At 41.2% G+C, this 17,283-nt stretch overlaps 1 long non-coding RNA gene across 2 annotated transcripts in view; it reads right to left on the reverse strand.

Moving 5' to 3' along the window:
- Positions 1-5,710: 5,710 nt before the first annotated feature.
- LOC117000634 overlaps positions 5,711-17,283 on the reverse strand; it is a 30,354-nt gene continuing 18,781 nt past the window's right edge. For both annotated transcript variants that reach the window (XR_006163022.1, XR_006163021.1), the window contains one exon: positions 5,711-5,803. This is a non-coding gene — a long non-coding RNA (uncharacterized LOC117000634). The remainder of the gene's footprint in view (positions 5,804-17,283) is intronic.

The following is a 17,283-nucleotide window of genomic DNA, read 5'->3' on the forward strand; positions in this document are numbered from 1 at the left end:
ACCTCCACAGGAAGAGCAGTGCTGATTTATTTCTTATGAGATGGGACACTCAAGATCATGAAGAACATTAAGTTTTCTGATGCAAAGCAGATATGCTGGGACAGAGACAAGTGCACACTACTATTCCATATTTAAAAAGGCAAGAGACTAAAATACATGCACGTATGTGCACGTGTGAATACGTGTCCTCATTTTGTTACCACACTCGATCAAGACACAGACCTGCATAGCAGCAGCAGACAAGGAAGAGGAAGCTCTGGCAAAGAGGTAACAAGCAGAAATTCTTGAGTGCTCAGGGCAACTCTTCCAGGTGCAGGAGCACCAGGAGTGGCTAAGCAGCAGGTCTCTTGGCGTACACACAGTGTTGCGAGGCCAGAGCTGCAGCACCAGGGACAGAATGCATGGTGATGTCTGACTGCTTGGGGTTATAGTGTGGATGCTGCCAGGATTATGATAAGCTTTGCTAAATTCATGCTGGGCACATGGTGACTATGCACCATCCTCTGCCAGTGCTCCCAGGCCAGAATGAGGGTCACAAAACATCCCTTGGGATTGTCAAGCCAGAGGCTACACTGAAAAGGACGCAAAGAGCCTGGCTGCTCTCTAGATGCAAACTGGCCCTCCCAACTTGGGGAACTCTCCTAAGGGTGTCCTGTAGCAACTCCATCACCCAGCTTGTTCTCATGCATCATAGCACCACATGAGACTTCCTCTTCTCTGTCATGCATAGTGACAAGAACGGGGCAACTGTGTTTCCAAAAGAAAAGTACATTTTTGTTCTACAGCAGAAACGGAGCTGAAAAACTTCAGGGGATCTGCAGGAACTCTCAAAGTCACAGAAGGGATTCTGCAGCGACGAAAAAAGGAAGAAAGTATCCATGGGGACACCACAAGGGATTTGTCAAGGCACTTAATGTAACAAGACAACAGAGAGTAACTCGTGTATAGATAGCAATGAGGTAATTAAAGCTTAGTTCTTCTCAGCCTGCTCCCTACTCCACATAAAAGAAGCACACAAGTGCACAGACTGAAAACACATCTTGCTCCAGTTTAACTCTGGTGTCTCACAGAGTACTGCTAGCTTTACTATGGCCATGCTATGTACAATCAATAACAGGTACTGATAGTGTTTGTACAATATTTCAATAAGTAAAGTCAACCAACATCACTTCCTCTGTTTCTGTATAGAGTAAGGTATTTACAGGAACAGCCTTTTGAAACGCTTCAGTAAAATTAGCTTACTCAGATTTTTTTTTAAACTAGAACAGAGAGCAGAAGGGTATCATCATCATTGGGTTTTGTACATAAATCAGCTGTCTATTTACCACTGATATGTTGCAATAATGAATTGCCACTATCTCTTGAGTTATTTGCTGGGTTATTAGATTACCTAAGTTCACAGAATCAAAAACGAAAAAAAAAAAATCTTCATTATTTCCTGGGAAACGACCTTCAGAAGCATTTATTCCACCTCCTTTCCCAAAGCAATGCCCAAAATATTCCCGTAGGAGGTTTGCCTGTTTTATAAAAACCTCTAGTGATGATGCTTCCACAGCTTTCTCAAAGCCAAATAACTGCAGGACCAAAATACCCTTTTAATTTCAAAGCTTTCTTAAATGTTTACCAAAGTCTTTCCACCTTCATATTGAGCCCATTTCTTTTAGACCTAACCCCAAGCAGTCAGGCAGTACAGTTTATTTCCCTCCTCCCCGCAGGAACCTTCCACATACTTGAACACTATTATCATGTCTTTTACTGGCCTTGTCCCCTGTAGACTAAACAATCCCCATTCTTTCATCTTCTTTCCCAGGTCATGTTTTCCAAATCTTTCATCATTTTTCCTGCCTTCTCCCTGGACACCTTCCAGCTGGCTCTTGACTGTGTTGTGCCCTAAACTAGATGTTAAGCCATTTCAAACACTGAATGGAGTGGAGGAGTTATTTTGTGCCTTTTCTTTACACATCCTAAAACAGTGCTTTTTTGAGGAATGTGGATGGGGAGCCCTTTTTCTTTGTATGACTGTATGACACCTACACTCTCAGGTCTGCGACCCCTTTCCCTCTCAGATGCGCTGTCCTGGGCACATGGACCAAGCCTGGGAAGATTTGAGCTGGGACACTTCCCTACAGGCATGGTCACCAGCTCCAGGGTCAGAACCGAAGCAGGCAGGGGAACAAAAGGAAAGCTGCCCACTCAGCAGAGGACTGGCAGCCCAGGTGCCAGGGGTGAGGAGAGAAGGACATGTCACAGGCTGGTTTCCTCTGCCGGTCTGGGAACCACCCGAGATTTTTTTACCACCTATTCAACCAAAGCAGGACAAACTGCCACTCCAACACAGCCCAACACCAGCTCACAGACTTCTTCTGTAGAACCACTACTGAGTCAGCCTCATTCTGTTTCATGCATCTGGATATTTCTGTCCCTCTATAGAACTTCTGTGATTGTATCCTGGCTGGTTTTCAGGGGTTTTTTTCCCCAGACTATACCTCCTGTTAGCCAGGGCAGCTTAAAACTTTAATCCTGCCTTCCAAGAAGCCTGCAGTCCCCCTTCACACTCCTTATCTGATGCAAATTTAACAACTGCTCTCCATCAATCATTTCAATAATGAAAACAGTGAATATTACTAAACTCAGGACAGACCTCTGGGGATTCTCACTCGCTCCAGTCTTGCAGTTTAACAGCAAACCATGAATAACTACTTTGACTAGTGCCTGGTGAAATGCTGTGCACCCACATTACAGACCAGCTAACTAGACATCCAGCCTGCCTCAAAGAAAGCTATGCTAGAAAGCAGCCAGAGCCCCCCATTAAAGAGCAATTTCAGTCAGACAGAGGGGTCCAATTACATTGTCATAGGCACTGTTGGAAAGTCTTTGCTAAACACTGCCTTAAAAATGTGATGCATGCGGACAGGAGAAAAACAAGGGTTGATAACCCTCAGGATGACAGGAAGAACTTCAGCAGAACTGAGACAGCAGGAGCTTCACCTTGCTTCCAGCAAGAGACTTAGAAAAAGCAAACTGAAGTACAATATAAAAATTACAGGAATTTTGTGCCTTCCATCAACTGCTGCCAACATAGCAGTTAAAGGAGATACTATCACACAGGTGTGGTTTTGTTTGGGTATTTTTAGAAAACACAAAATGTTTTCTTAGCTCTTCCAGATGTTTTTCCAAATTGCATCCTTTACTGCTCCCTAACAACCTATTTGCTCAAGGATCACAAACAAACCAAACAGATAGCAAAGACCATGGTTCCCAAAACCCTGATAAATGCTTTAATCAATCACTGAAAACATCCCCAGCCCCATGTCACCACTAGGAGAAGCAAGTGGCAGTGGCTGGTGCCTGAAACAGGGAGAAAGGGTAAGTTCCATGGAAAGTGAAAGGTGAGGCAGCTTTCCAATACTGGCTCCCCCTGCTTGCCAAAATAGCAATGCCCAGCCCACGCCTCACTCCTACTTCTGTGGAAGATGCACTTGCTTCCCAGGAGAGTTTACTCTTGCAATGCAGATGTGCTTCGCCGAGGCAAGCGCACTCTGTTGCGTAACAGAACACAGAATTAAACAGTGTTTGCTGTTCGGTGCATTTTTAAAATGTGCACCACGAGTTACTGTGAAGTTCAGTGATGGTGCCAAGAGTGTTAACACAATGATTTTAATAGGGAAGAACACATCATATCCTCCCTACTCCCACAGCTTATTCGAGTCGCAATTTTGCAAAATCCTTTTGTATTTGTGAGTAAAATACAAAGTCACACATCTGTGTGACTTTTGTTTGATCTTTGGTGACTGTGGGTATCATCACCCACTGCACCAGTGGCAGGCACAGGGCGGCTCTGGGAAGAACCTGGCAGGTGACTGCACCGAGGTGCTCAAAGCTGAAACTTTCACCCCCTGTCCTACAAAAGAGGGGTTAAAAATAAATAAATAAAATCACAAGCAGAACCCAGAACCAATCATTTCCAGTCCCCCTGATGAACAAGGAGGAACAACACTGCAGATGCTTCCGTACTTTGAATAAGACTATACGTACATTTAGATTCTCTGTTTCTAGGAGTAGCACAATGCCATTCCTCTTCAGAGGAATACAGGTCTTTTCTAAAATATATTATGCATAACCTAGTTTTCCACAGCAGAAAACTCACCAAGGGAATACTGTCTGCTCATACCAGAAATGTATCCCAAAATTACAGTAATTTATAGCCTCATTTTCATTGACAAAAGAAATAATACCATTCTCTTCTGACAAATATCAGTACACTGAAAAAGTAATGAATAAATGTCTATAAACAGGTATCAAATAAAGCAACTGCCAATCACTGCAACAAAACTTCAATTAAATCATATGATAAGAAAAAAAAAGACGTAAAAACAGGCCATATAATTTCAAATCAAAATAAAAATCTGTCTGTCATGCCAAAGCACAGTTCAGAGCACTAAAATACCATAACCTGCTAAGTGATTGGTCATCAATTGTTAACTGTAAAATTCCAACTTTACCAAACAAAGACAAACATCCACATTCAGCACAGTACTTTGGCATGTACCAAAGTACATCTGCATTTTAGAAACATATTTTATGTGACTGAGTTTAAAACTCTGAAACTGTTCATATACACCTCTACTGTGATTTTTTTTTTAAGAAACAGAAGGTGATCTGCACTGTTCACATTTTAGTATTAGAAATCAAATCAGCATTCAGCCTCAGCTGAATACATATTTCTGGAGACACATCAGAAAGAAACCTGAGGATTAGTCCTAACACAAAAGGATGAGGGAGTTGCTTGCTGTCATCCTGCCAATTTTCCAGAACAGAAGAGTTAGCAAATGAGGCATAAAAGGATGTGAGCAAAGAAACTCATACCTGCAAAAAAATGCAGAAATATCAGGTGTGCAAGAAAATTATAGTAAGTAGTATCAGGCCAAATCACAAGAACTCCTCACCAGCTGAAAGTCCTTCTGGCCTCAGCTGGAAGTACTTAGCACCCTTAAGGCTATTTAAACTTATAAGCCATTCTACATTGATGCTACAAATTAAATTTGAATATTCAGTACTAAACTTCTTAAGGCTCTGATCTTCTACTGGAATCAATGTAAGGCAGCAGCACTAACTGAACCTCCAGTTATATTAAAAAAAAATCTTCCTGAGTGCCTGTTACTGTGAAGAAATGAGCACAACCGTCTCTCTTTTATTTCTTATAGTGATAGTGGCAGCAACATCAAATGTACCTATGCTATTGCCATAGGGAAAAAACCCAAAAAGTTCCAATTTTGGTCACTGAAACATCTCTCATTAATGCAGCTGGATGGCTTTCTGAGTACAAAGACAAAGGGGGGCACTGCTGAAGCATGTGGATGCACTCACACGTGCAGGGCAAGTGCCAAAGAAAGAGGCGCACACTCAATAGTGCAGATCTCTGAACAGGAATGCAGCAACCAGCCCCAGCTGGGGCAGAGGGACAGTCATGTCATGGTAGGGTTTGAGTCAGCTGTGCCCTTCTGTACCTGCCAAAGTGGGCTGACAGGTTTCATTTGGCAAAGCCCACTTCTGGGGGAGGGAGAAAGCCAAGGTGGGGATGAGGAGCTTCACACCTGCCTGGGGACACCTTGTAAGTAAATATAATTTTTCTGGTACACAGGATTTTAAAAATTAAAAGAAATTAAATAAATTAATTATCTGAAGGAAAAAAGGTTTAACTTACTGAATAAGACACCACTTTAAGAGGTTTCCCCACTTTCCAAGCTGTAAAGCACTTCAGAAAAATTCAGCCACTGAGCTACTGCTTTTCTTGACCTTTTCACTGAAAGAGAGCAGAGTAAAAACAGGAAAGAGCTAAAATGATATGCATTAAAGATGCTTCATGTTAGGAAAGTCTTTTGAGTCAATGTTGCAAATTCACTCTGTGTCAGATTTGCCAATATACTGCTTGCTAAAGACTATCTATTAAGAGCAGCAGCAGTGAAAGCAGGCGTGTTGCCTCTCAGCTGTTGCGGCAACACCACACACACCATACGATGCAGCTAAGTAGCATTTGCATCTGGCGCTGCTTTTCCACACCCAGAAGTTCACTTTATGTCTTTTGCTTAATTTATAATGCCCTGAGCCCCAGGGAGATTTGCTCTGCTGATTTCCCTTTTCTTAACAATAACACAAATAAACATGGAAATAAATCCACTAATTCTGTTCTTTGATGGTTTGGTTGATTTACTATGGTGAGGAATCAAGAGTGAAGTGGATCGTAGCTTAATATTCAGTGTGGTTAATCTTCCCTTTGCATAATGCTGGTACACTATGGCCCAAATACCAGAGATTTATTTGATGTGTACATGCTTTCAAGCATTAGTAAACAAGTTGCAGCCCATTATGAAAGAACAGCAGATCCAAACAGTTGTGAAGCTCTTTATGTACTAGATTGGCATTGGCAGGGCAATATACTTACATTTGCATGTGGACTGGCTTTAAAACTTTGGATACTATTTCATGACAAAATATCATTTTTTAAAACTGTAACTGAAAATAGGGCTGAGATCACTTCCCATGACCTGATGCGCTGTTGTCTGAATCACAACAAAATTGAGCAAGAGGTTAATTGATTTTATTCTTCGTAATGTAACCAAAATGAGGAAGAACATATACTAGAGCCTCAAAAATGTACAGACGCATTCATTCCCATGAAAAAACAAAAAGCGTCTCTCACTTCTCATTTCTTATGCTTCCATTACTTTGAAGATGTTATAGAACACACAGAAGTACTCTATGAAGCATCACTGAACTTTTTACTTTACTAGACTTATCAAACAAATTACAATCCTACATTCTGTAATTAAAACATTCTTCTTGTTGTTCATGTACAAATTAAAACAAATTTGTTTCTTTAGAAGCTGGTCTTAAGAGCAAAGCATTAACTTAAATATTAATTTTAATAATTAAGTTTTCAAGCAATGGTACAGTGGAAGAACTTGAAGTGCACAGAAGTTACTTGCATGTGGCAATGCTTCCTGGATAAAAGACCCAGTATAGGCCTACATTATTTTAACACACACAGACAAAACCCACCCAAGCTGTAATGTTAGGTATCAGTAAGTCAATTCTCGCAATATGGTGCATTTTTCCTACCTAGGAGAAGAATCATGACCCCACGCTCAGGCACCAGCTTTAGAGTATGGTACCTAATTCCTTGCACTTTCACATATATATGTGACTTTCAGCAAACTTCCCAGTGTTTATACTAGATTCATTGACTCCCCCCCCCCATACAGGTTACAACTGTACACCAGCCATCACTGGCCTAGATTGTATCCTGTCCTGGGCTGAACACTGACTTGGGATGACTCATAAACAGTTGCCTCTGGTTTTTTTCCCCTGCTTAATAAATAAAGAAGCCACAACAGAGACAGAGAGAAATTCAGAGCTGGAGGCAGGAAGGACTTTTTGTTCAGACAGCAATTCCAAAATCTCATCTGTAGAGGTGTAGTAAACGTACACTCCTGGAGCAAGCTCTTCAGATAAAGCCTCAAATCTTGGTGGCAACTATCAAATGGACACAAAAGTATATGCCTACAAAGGAGGTGCTGTGAGAACAAACACATCAGTGACTGAGAGACGCCAGGATACCACAAAAAAGTAACACAGTAAAAAGAGAGGATGCCAATGTCTCGGATAAGCAGTTATGGCCATGTTTACTTAAACTGTTCTGCTGAGCTGTTCCCGTTTCAGGCAGAAAACTTTGATTTAAGGAAGAGAGTTGCAGTTCTGTCTTCATATTTTTTCCCTTCAAAGCATGAAAGAACTTCCTTTTTCAAAACCAATTTAACAAAGTTTACATCCAAACCCTCTCAGTCCCAAAAATGTCAGATCTGAACTCTATTAAAAGCAGCAGTTAGTGCAGCCAAATACTCCACAGTACATTTAATAGACTATAATATTTCTAATGCCTTACTGCCTGAAGTCTGTGATCTGGAAAACTAGCCAAGCACACCCACCCAAGAGCAATGCCTGCTACAGGGAAAACTCTTATCTCCCCGTGGTCCTCTATCACCACTGGCATGAGCAGACCAGGGACTCTCCAGCTGCTGACAGTGAGCATATAGATCACCTCTCTGGCAAGAGGAAGCCTGAAGGAAGCAGACAAATTAGAAATGAAAGTTGTGCCAAGCATGTAAGCATAGAGCTACTGTTTCGAACTTCAGGTCCTGTAGTTTTATGGATGTGTTTTATTACTTGATTTTATTGGACCCTTCTTCTCCTAGCTTACTGCTTCCCTCATATCACTTACAGTTCCTCCCATCCGTTTCTGCCTCACATCCTTCAGGCTGGAAGACTGCCCAGATCAGCTTCCCTAGTTCAGCCACTAACTCCCTTGACACCAGGGAGGACCAGAGTAGGCATCGGTCCTGAGCTCAGGTCTGAGCACCCTGCACACCCAGCAGTACTTTCCCCTAGCTGCCTAAAGGATACTTGGGACAAGCATTTTGATGCAGATTTCACAGTTGCCAGTTGTGACACTGGAAAATACAGTTCATGCGGTCTCCTGACAAAATGCCCCACCGCCTGTTCTTCCATATAAGGCATACATGTAGGAAAGTAAAATAGCTTTTCTAATAAATTACGCAAGGAGAAGCAGCTTCCTGGTACCTATTACAGCTGACTGGGAGCTAAAATGATACTAATTATACTGTTCAGCTGAACTCCAGCAAGGTTCCATGAGTCCCAGCATGAAGAGTTCTGCCTGAGCAAGCTCCCTGTCAGGCCTCTCCCTGCAACCATGTGTGGGCAAGGTGCATGCCAGGGGTACCCAGCCTAGCATGGTCTACTGTTCCCCCTCTCATCCTGCATCACAGCACCAATGGCACAGGCCACAAGCAAGGCTGTCCCCATATGAGCAAGAATTCACTCTGAAATCAGGTTTCCTAAGCATCAGACCTGCTGCTGAGGAGCATTTTCCACTCTTGCCAGCCTGACTGCTCAAGATGAAGCAAAGGTATGGATGACTGCAGCTCATTCCATGTAATCACACCAGTGGGTCATTGTGGATTTCCAATGAAGCAAAAGAGGCAGCATGCTCAGATATGAACCAGGCTAAACTTTAAGGAATGGTTTCTCCTGTTTCAGGCCCATCTGCCAGGGGTGCAGTGAAATTTTTAAAGAGCGATCAGAAATAGTGCAAGAAAAGGAGAAAAACAAAAGGATTATTTGCCTATATCTAAATAATGAAATGAGGCATTTTTCACTTCCATGCTTCAGTGTCTCAAAAATAGGAAGGAGAGTGTTATCATTTACTACAAGGTATGAGAAATGAATGTACCAACAAGAACCAACAGTAACACTTTATTCCCTTTCATAACAGAAACAAGCAGAAAACATTTTACTCCAAAGGATGACTTTTCCAGAAGGCTTTCAAGTTTTCTGAAAACAGCCATAACTATGACACTGCTCACAGAATGTTTGGTAACTTCATCAAAGATTCTCTCTGTTAAACATTAATTTTTAGATTAGATTCACATAGCTATCCTACTGTATTTTCAAAGTCAGCTCATTTAACTACTTTATTAGATGAATAAAGAATTTTGGATGTCAACAACTGCACATATCGTCAAAGAGAAAGATGCTAATTGACTCAAAATGGACAGAGAAAATGGCATAAAATTAAACAGTATAATTAACATTCTAAAAAACAATTGGCATACCAAAAAGATAAATTTTATGACCTCTCTTCACCTGCAGAAAGACCAAGCAAGCTTTCAATCTCTTCCCATTTGCAAGGCCCCTAATGTTTTCCCAATAAAAGCAAAGCCCACCATAGAATGATTGCACCAGCTGACACCAGCTTTGCTTTCCTGAGTCCCTGCTCTTCAGAGGCAGGCCCCAAGTCAACAGGTTCACAGATCACAGTCAGAGAACAAACTAAAAACCACCATTACACTGCAAACCAACACTCTGCTGGTCACAGCCTCCAGCGAGGGCAGCAGCAGCTTGTAGGAACATTCCTGCCTTTATGCACATGCGGTGCAACACTCTTACATCCAGTCATCCCTAAGGGTCAATGTTCCAAAAGGATAGAAAAATTCAGGTAATAGACATTATGCAAGGTTTGAGTTGTATTTAAACAAACCCCAGGCTTAGCAATCAATTGCCTCATTTTCCAGGTCTCCTGAAACTGTATAGAAGGTGAGCAGGGTTCACAGGCAGCCCTCACATTCCTCATTCCTCTTTTGACCCTATACCTCAGCTGCACCACTGGCATGGAGCAGCCACAAGCATATGCTCTCAGGATAAACCCGACCCTGCAGTAGCCCAGAGTAGCAGCAAAAAATCCACGAGGAGCAGCCTTTTAAATTTTCCGTGGGAAAAAATTACAATCTGGTCACCTGCACCCAGGCAGTTCCCCATCTCTGAAGAGCACACAGGCAAGTGAGGCCCTAGCTTTCCCAGTTTGAGATAAAGAGCCCAGCACTCCCATGATCCACCCCCAGAGCCTGCAAAATGTCCCCCCAGGAAGGACATCTCCCAGCTTTGAACCCCCTACTCCCAAGGGTTTACATGTAACTACATAGTTCTGACCAGGGGCATGAGCAATTTCTCTCTCCTTAGCCAAGTGATACCAGGAGAATTTATCTCTGGATTAAACTACATAAGGCTCTCTGGTCCTGCCCATGTCTCTTCCTAGCTGTTCCTCAATTTTTCCAAAAGGCAGGGTAATGAACTGCACTCGAGGGGGCACAGGCTTTGGTACTTCACACATATTAATCAAAGGGACAGCAAAATGGTAAAAACAAAAATTCTGGGTCACAGTCCTTACTATAAGATTTTAACATCACTAGCTATGAAATTCATGCTCCAAATGGCTAAAGATTCAGCTTTGAAAGGAAATATTTAATAATTATTTAGAAGAGGAAGGTTGTGGACAGTTACCCTTCAGGGTATTTCCAGAAATGAAAAGTATTTTAACATGAAAATTCACAAATTCTCCAGCATACTGAATTTGATTATCTACTGTACATCCCAGCCATATACCATATTGCTAGCAAATACCACAGTGCAAAATGTTTTTTTTAAGACTACCTATATCCCCAGTTACACTTTAGAATGCAGTACAAAAACCATGTTATATATGGCATGTTTGGGAGCAGTTACCATATGCTCTGTCAATAATCTACGGATTAATAGGGCCCTGATGAAAAATAACACATTGGCCACTCACAGCTCTATGGAAGATTATTCCATTCACTATGACAATTAGCTGACATTTAGACTTATGCCACAATTTTTCAGTCACATTTTTATGTTGGTTAGCTCAAACACAGAACTGTTGGGGTTTAGGGGTTTTTTTATTGTTCTTATTTCTTTAAAGATATGATCCTAATTTCATTAACTTGCACTAACATCAAGGAAGCAGGTTCAGATACTAAATCAGAAGACAAATGTTATCTTAATGATTTACTTGCATGTTCCTTTGAGCAACTATACTATAATTTATTTTTTTTAAATTAATTTAACCTATTATTGTACCACTGGCAGTAGAAGTAGATGATAGTCTAAGAAACAGTTGAAGAAATAGAGGAAATATAGGATGCAAGAAAAGTACTTTGCTTCAGTATGATTACTCCCATTTTGGGCTGTGTTTCTGGGCAGTTCAAAATCAAGACAATTCTAAATTTTGGAATGTCATCTGCAGCAGAAACCATCTTGTAACAAGCCAGAGTCTCAGAAGCATTTTATTTTCTTGTTTTTTATTTAGAGCAGAGGTCTGAATAGTCAGGTGAATAGCTGGCCAGAATAAAATGTCATTTACTAGTTATAGCCTAACCTAAGGTGTAGGAGGTTCAGCTTCCACTCTGTAGCTCTAGAGGCTCCCATACAATCACCAGCATTTGTGCCTGGGCAAAATGACTTCAAAATAACACACTGGAATGCTTCCAAGACAACATTTCCATTCCCTCTGTACATGCTGTGAATCCCCTTGCAAAGTGACAGCTCTGGAGAGTAAGATCTCCAACGCACTACTACCTTAGTTCAGGTTTCCTTCGTGAAAATGAGATTGTGCCTAATGAATTTAACAACTCACCAGGGCAAGCTAAAATGTCACTGGCATCACCAAGGGGTCAGGAGTCTGCCTGCTTTGTACATGGCAGCAGGGGATTTGCATTTCTAATATGTGCTGTTGTTCCATCCTTTTTACAGGAATGCCAACAACTACCAGGGATCTGTGATTCCCCAACAGCCAACAGCCCCCTGCGAAAGATACCTCAGAGGGGTTGTTCCAATGTAGGTTACCCCCACTGACACACAAAGGTTTTGTCATCATTCCAGCAAACTGCCCAACATTTCCCCCTGCCTACAGTGGCAACACACTGCTAAAGGGAGCTGCTTACACTTGGTAAAGCAGAATGGTGCCACATCTGCATAAATATGTTGCAGCACCCACAACTACAAGTATGTAAATATTTCAGAAGGTAAAAGTGTACTTTGGTTTAGGTTGGCTGGTTTTTAAATACATACCTGTCTTTTTAATTTGTCTGCTAAGCAGTTTGTGAAGAAAGAAGCATTATACAGCGTAAAAGTATGCTAAAAATTCCATTTGCATTCTAAAGATAAAAATTACCATTAATCACGTCTGAAAATGAGAGCGTCTGAAAGCACAAGATATATTTTTAAAGGGAAAAAGTGGTCACAGCTACCAAAACACTTTCAGAAGGGAGGCTGACAAACTTTTCCTTCCTGTCCTAAAAAATAAAATGCCTTTAACTAGTTTGCATATAGCTGAACAGCTAAAATCAAACTGGTGCAACCTATACTACCAGTACCAAGCCAAAAAGTCAGACTCCACTGACAAGGAATTTTGGAAAGCAATGTGCCTATCAGTACCACAACTTGTGTCTTACCAAATCATCTATAACAACTTTCAAAAGCCACTAAGAGATTTATCAACAGCAGGGCACATCCACACCAGCATTGCACTGCAGAGAACGACAGAACAGAAACATTCCTGTTCCTTCCGTAGGCTTGGCTTGGGCTGGCCTCTTCTGCTTGCAAAATATCATCAGCTTTTCACCAGTCTACATCTTTATTTTGTGTCCTCTTTGGGGGACGTTGCGAACGCAAAGAGGACACAAGTCTTGGGCTCCATCATGTAGGTAGGCTGAAACTTACTTGTAAATGAAGGGCTGTATTCTCCTGGTCTCACCACACATAGCTACAAAAATCGAGCAAGCTGTAACAAATTTATAGTAAGGGATTGTGCACACAGTGTGGGAGAGCAAGCTTGCCTGTTAATAAAACAAGAGACTGTCAGTACTATTTTATGTTTAGAAAAGAAAGGTCTCTTTAATAAAGTAACCTGTCATCAAATCTCAGCTTTACAGAGAATAATTTACAGCGCATCTCAACCAAGTTTGAGACTGGTCACCAAAGAGTATACATGCCCATGTGTCTTTTCTTGAGCCCATGTGGAATCCAAAACACTTTGTAGTCCTGTACTCTTAACCTTATTTCAAATTGTTTTCATAAAGCTGCAAGTGTGGAAGGAAGGGGGAAAACAGAAACAGCAAAGACATCTCTTTGCTTCCAACTAACTTTCCCTGCAGAGATATTACCAAAACAGGACATAAAATGTCTAATCCTGAAAGGTAACTTTGTCACAGTTTTCACAAGGTCTTTTTTTTCAACGTATATGAAGGGCTTTATAACTTTTCTGGTTTTATCTGATCAAAATGCTATCCTTCCTCCTGCAGCCCTGGCATTCTTTGTGGTGAACTGTTTCAGTATCAATATTAATATTCAAATGTCAAGTTTGTCACACTACATTTCCTGTATTATTTAAAGCATTCAGAACAATTATTATCTATGAAATATGAAACAGTAAATTTTTGCTATCTGCTTACAATTTATCCAGCCCTATCTGGGACAGAACAGCACTTATATTAGTCACATGGCATTTTACACAGAAATGTAGCTTTCAGCTTTTCTAGCAGTACTTCTGCATTTCCCCAAATTGTCTTTTGCTGCTTCTAGCAAAGCTACGCATTTCTTCTTTTTCTGGAGTACAACTGAGATCTGAATAACAATAAAATTTATAGGATTTAGTATTTCAGACATATATTCCCCAACTGATAGTGACTTTTACATATAGTGAACCCTTGAGCTTTGTGGGGTTTGGGGGACTTTTTTTAATATTTGCAGAATAGTAATTCTGTCTTTCATAATTTCTACTGCTCTTAAAAAAATTGCCTCTTTATTTTTTCCTGTTTCAGTACTTAGTTGAATCTCTTTCTTTTGTAATTAGCTAGACAGTGGTCACACTTTGGCTATAAGGGATATTTTTACTTTAACATGCAGGTGTCTTCAAAAGAACACATTTTAGAGCTGCACAGCTGAGAATGCACTAAACTGTCACTCCTTTCTACTGAGTTGCCAAAGTTCTGAAGAAACTTTCATATAATAGCACCAACTAAAAATAATGAATGCATAATAATCCACATACAGAAAGGTGCATGTTAATTAGAGACATTTTTCTCCTTGTCAAAGAACAGCTTCACGAGGAGAGCATAAAAACCACATTGAGCCTTCCATTAGCAGGAACACTTTAGGCTATAGATCAAAATGAAATATTTCAAATAGCTTAAGGAAAGCTTTATTTTCAGTGTATAGTTTGATGATGCCATAAAGAACTTTGGTACATTTCCTCTATTCTCCCTCCAAAACTGGATGGTGACTGCAAAACATGCGTGCTTCTTTCAGTCTTAATTCACTCCAAATTTGAGCCAAATGGGGTCTGATCCTAACACTCCAAAAGTCAACAGGAGGAACGCCAGTGGGAACAGGGCCTAAAACAACATTTCTACAGTAGTCAACAACTCTGAGTTATATAAATACTTCCTAATATATCAATACTGACTGGTCATCAACGTTTCCAGTACAATCTTTGTACTTGGAGATAGCTGTATGTTGGATGCTATCCATACTCCTCTCCAGCCAGCCTAAAGGAGTCGTTTTTGAGTGATACAAGGCCCTCCTTCTCCTCCAGAGACCTGCAGACAACTAGCAGAACCATCATTTTTCACACAGATCAACAGGATCCTACCATCATAGGCTGAATTTCAGTTTACCTGCTTAGATACAATGTACTTTTGCAGGGCTATAAAAGGAAGCTTTAGTTTTGTCTCAGGAAATCAAGGGCCACCAGATTTTTCATGTAGTATGTCATGATGTCAAATAATCAGGGCTAGAAATAAAACAATTAGGTGTGAACAACAGCTTCTGAATATGTGCCTTGCAATTCTTCTTCATTTTGTTTACAGTGCATTCAGAATGATAAATTTAGCAATAAAGAGCAAAACCTAGTCTACCAAAACAAGGAGCCTGTCACAAATGCCTTTGAAAAAATACCAGGGGTAATACTAGCATCGCAAGCAGTATTCTTCCCACTCCTATCAAAAAAACCATCCTTGAACTTGATCTTCTTGCACTCAGAAGAATGGCTGCTTGTCTACAGAGCCTCAGCATTATTATAACTGAACTCGTTATTTAAAGTGCTTGAAGCACCTTAAGCCTGACAGAAGACACAGAAAAACAAATTTTATTGGGCAATATGAAATTTGTTCTAATGTTAATTCACATTCACAACATAAACTGAAGCTGTTCCAAAAAAGCATTATGGTATATTTTGAGAACAAATACTAGGAGCAAAACACAAAACTTGGTTTATTAACCAACCTACCAACATAACTTCATGAATCTTTTTTAAATGAACCCAAGTCTTTTCTCTCCTTCCTGCTCCTGGAACGATGCTAATATTAGGCCTACCAAACTGCACTGCTCTAGAAGCAATTCTTATTTCTGAAGAAATCCATTATTAAGGGAACTGATTTTTAAGAACAATGGTGGTAAAATGTGAGTGCAACTGCTTCATGCATTAGTTGAGAGGTTCAGCGGAAGGGAACGGGTATATATGATGCCCTCAGTTTTTACAGTGAAACATGTTTGTTCCTTCACTTGCCCTCTCAGTACTTCTCTGTATATACTCATTCATCTTCAAGCCTTCTCTGGACCAGAAGCTGAATGACGCAATGGATAGGTATTTGCAAAGTGGTCCTATCACCACCCCCCTGAAACTCAACAACTTCACCATGTAAGATAAAAACCTGCTGAGAAGATTTTTCTCTGAACTGGGCCAGAAACAGTATGATGGACACCAGGAGCACAACATTAACCAGGTGAGGTGGGGTGAACTCTGTGTGGAGGCTTATAGCACGCTCTTTCTTCACAGCTGAGGTGTTTCAGTGGTTTTTTCTAAGGTGCAAACACACAGGGTTTATACATGTATGTTGATAGGTTAGCAGCTTTGCTCTCAGTAGTAACCACAATTTCTTTTGAAGTTTTTAGCTGAAGTTAAAGGATGACCCAGGTCAGTACTCACACATCACACACCACAGCTTTTCTCAAACACAAGAAGAAAAACCCAGCAACAAAAAGCCCAGCTACAGAGTAAACACCACTTACACACACCACAAAAGCTCGTATTTTCCATGCCCATCCAAGACCACAGATTTTCCTAAGATTGAATACTGGCTCTCCACAAAGGACCTCTGAGCCTATCCGAGTGTCTCAGCTCCCTGCCAACCTGCGGGCTCCCAACAACAGGGCACCGCACATAACAGAACTGCCCTCAGCCAGCTACAGCAATGCACTCAGCATCCAGACAGTGGCTTCTTTTCATTCCATACCTTCTTGTACAGGCCTTTGTAAAACACACACACAAAATCTTTACTAATACGGAGGGAAATCAATGGCTACAACTGCAAAGTGCCGTGTTGCTAGCCAGAGCTGAAGAGCACACAATCCGATGCTGAATGACTGCCAGCAAGGAGGAGTCCCAGCTTTAGGCCGCAAAAAGCGCTTGGAAAGCTGTTGCCTGGCTGATTATGTCCCCATGAAAGGGTAAGGCTCCAGAGCAGTGTGCAGAGCAGATTAGAGGCAGGGTTCCCAGCAGCGGCAGCAGGAGCTGCAGAGCTGAGCCGGCGCACGCAAGTGCACCCTGGTGCGTACTCACACAGCAACGTGCCTCTAAGGGCCGCTGCCCTGAGAATAATACCCGTGAGCAGACAGACTGCGGTCCCCGGGCAGCCACTATAAATATGTGCTCAACTCCCTCTGAAATGAACTGGTCCCTAAGAAAATTTAAATACCAAGTGAGGGACGTGGTAAAACTTCAATTTAAAAAAAATATATATATATTTAGTAAGGCCAATGTCTCTGAAAAAAGGGACAATTTGGCATTTGCAG

The sequence above is a fragment of the Catharus ustulatus genome, chromosome 1 (assembly GCF_009819885.2).
Source record: "Catharus ustulatus isolate bCatUst1 chromosome 1, bCatUst1.pri.v2, whole genome shotgun sequence".
Classification (NCBI taxonomy): Eukaryota; Metazoa; Chordata; class Aves; order Passeriformes; family Turdidae; genus Catharus; species Catharus ustulatus.